Below are 3,370 nucleotides of genomic sequence, written 5' to 3' on the forward strand. Positions count from 1 at the left end.
CTCCAAATTAAGATATCCACGTGTTCCCTCATAGTGTGGCAGGAGTTAGCTCCCACCAAGCATGCACCATTTCTTCTGATGCCTACGGTGGCAGTACCATGGTCGAGATGGAAATACAGCTAAAACTTATGTCCTGCAGTACTCAGATCCAGGTGGTAATATGATTAAACTCAGGGCATGCAAGAAAGACTGCATACATAGCGGCCGTTGATTACTCTTGGGAATATTATTCATTACTATAAAGTAAACACATAATGACGTTACTAATCTATCAAAAAAAAAAGGCCATTTATGCATGGTTAAGAAAAAATTTAACCATGGATAACTGATACCAATAGGAAACATAATATTAATGGAATTTAGGTTGAAAACGAACTATTTAAAAACCGCAGGCCGAACTTCGACGCAAGCGCTCCGATTGGCCGCGAGCTTCCCCTGTTCCCGTATGCCTTGGGTACATCGCATGCAGAACATTCAAAGTAATGATTTGTCCAGAATATTTTTCTTCTGAAGTTTAGAATAGGAGTCGTTTTGACTTAGGCATCATTGGTAATTTTGGCGCCTACTGTTATCCGCTATCCAGTGTTAAAATTTTGGGACAAATTCTCTCCATATATTTAGCGCGATTAATTCTGTTGTACAAACGCAACGAATTTCTTTTGTAGTTTTTTAATTTCCGATTCCCAGCTTTACGGCTCTTTCTTCGGAGATTCTGGGACAGATGGTTGCTGTTCTGAGATTACAGTTACATGATGACATAGGTACAGGTTTAGGCATTATGGGAAAAGGACAAAGGTGGGTATAAGGGCAATTTTGGGACCTATGGGATTTAGGTTGGTTCCAGGATTCAGAGTCCCATAGGTTAGTAAGCATTTCACTGTCGGATTTTGAAAAGGATTTTTTGATTTCGACACGTTCTCATTTTAGCTTGTGCAAAAAAATAATTAGTTATATGTTTCCTCTTATATGTTTAGTGCTGATGAAAGAGGGTGCACTGAGTATTTATCTGTCAATTGTATTTTATCTTGGTAGTTATTTTTGACGGTGGAAAGGGGCAGTAAGGAGCAAAGCCGGAGAGTCGTATCTTACTTAGCAACGATTCAATCGTATTATTGTTCAGGAGTATCTTCACGTTTTCTGCAACTACGTCACTACTTTTGTATAAGGTTAAATCGAATATTATGATTAAGTGCAGACAATTCTGCCCCAAATAATTTCTTTTTTACTGAAAATAGCACCCGCAATGTATTGTTTTGTCGGCTTGCATAATCATGTCTGCCGGTTTTTCATATATCATAGCTACAGTCTTACATAAAATTACCATATCTTAGTTTAGAATGACGAGTAAACTCAGTCGCCTGCACTTATTTACGTTCCGTAAAAATTTGACTCCAACACATATTTCTCGCTTCACCCCTTATGGTTTCCACTCCAACTTGCTTCAACAAAAGTAATATTCAAGGAAAGATTTCCACGGAATTATTTACAAGTGCGACTGATTTTAGACATATTTGGCCTTTAGGGCAAATATATCTTATTGACGTCTATTCTCTGGATCTCCTTATCATCGCTTACAACTTTCCACGAGATATGAATCAAGCTCTCGGACGGTTTCAAATACATATATTGTTCGCCTGATCCAAGCTCCTTTTTTGGAGTAATTTCTAGCTTCCCTCAGAGTAGTGTCATAGGCCCACTCCTCTTCCTTCTCCATATCAGCGATGTTGGCGAAATAGTGGACAGTAAACTCGATTATTTGCAGACGGCGCTTAATGTACAGAATAATCCGCACCAGTAAAGGTAGGTATTAGATAACGAACGGCATTAATGCAATCCAAGTATGGTGCGATGCGTAGCAGCTAAATTTAAATAGTAGAAAAGTTGTAATAATGAAATTCCGGAAAAAAGATAAACCCTCACAAATTTCTCAGGATATAACAGGCCGAGCAAATCATAAATTGGAATTTGTTGCTTGGGAATGTTTTATAGAATAATAGGAATATAGGATGTTGATGCCTTTTTTGGTGATTTATTGCTTTTTTATAGCTCACGCTATTTTCTTGTGATTTTCAGATCATGTATAGTAAGTGTATGTTCCTGTCTATATCATTCTTACAATTTATGAAAATATTCCTCCAAGGAAATATAGGGGAAAATAATTTTCATTGTGTTCACAATTTATATCCTTTTCAACCATTATTGACGGTGTCAATATTCTATTAAACTTAATGGGCATAACATAAAAAGACGTAAAGACCCGTTCAAAGGGTCTCTCCGTCTTTTTATGTTACGACCCGACTAAAGGGACCCGTTAAATGGGACCCGTTTGGGTGGTATTGAGGCGTCCTCTTACAATTCTCACCAGGGAAGTCCCTCAATTGTTACCTCCAATTGTCAACTTCATGAATTTTGTAACTCAGCGTAGGGAAAACTTCTGCGTCTACAGCATTCATCTTCCACAATAAGCTGCAAAAATTAGTTGAGATAAATGAAATGGCTTCGTCGAAAGTAGCGGGCCACCTGGTATTGCTCGGGAAAGATAGTAGGTACCCAGAGCAGTGGGAAAATTGGAACATGAAATTAATGGTCACAGCAGGATTTATAGGTAAAAGAACAGAGCATGTAATATAATGATGGCATATATATGTAATAACAAACAATACAAAAATTATTTCCGTACACCGCACACGGGATCAACTTATACCCCGCTCCAAAACATTGATCGTTGTGTGTGCCCGTGCATGCGTTGGCCAAAAACGTCGTGTGAGCGCTTAACCCAGCAAAAAGGTTTGCTCGAAGAGCTTTGATAGTTAAGTGTAGAATCGTTTGAGCCATGTTATCTAATTATCCCATTTAGCGTGTCAAGTGGTTTGCCTACCCAACAGGATTCCCAACAACAGATGCTGTATGACGTGCATAACAAACGCTTTTGAGAGAACGATAATAAGAACGAGTCGGACACAAGCACAAGTAGAAATACAGGCTTCGAAAACATGAGGTATACCTACGTAACGATCTTAATTGCAATCCCTGCAGCCGTATGGAAATTTATTGCAGCCAGACAAACACACATCTCCATTACATACATAGATTATCAGAAATCCAGAGGACACAGTCACACTGCCAAATTTTAGCGTCATCTGGAGGTGACATTTTTTGCTTTCACTTGTCAGCCTATTGTACCGTGCTCATTATTTATATTAAAATATATTTTACAAGTTCTCCCATCAATCAAAGTCAGAGAGTCATAAAAATATTTATTCATGCAGTTGATGGCTCTAAACAAGTAAAATTCTCACATCTGATGCTCGGTCCTACTTGAAGTTAGGTGATCAAATATTTGGAGCAGGCAATAAAATTAATAAAGCTA

The sequence above is a fragment of the Ischnura elegans genome, chromosome 2 (genome assembly GCF_921293095.1).
Source record: "Ischnura elegans chromosome 2, ioIscEleg1.1, whole genome shotgun sequence".
Lineage (NCBI taxonomy): Eukaryota > Metazoa > Arthropoda > Insecta > Odonata > Coenagrionidae > Ischnura > Ischnura elegans.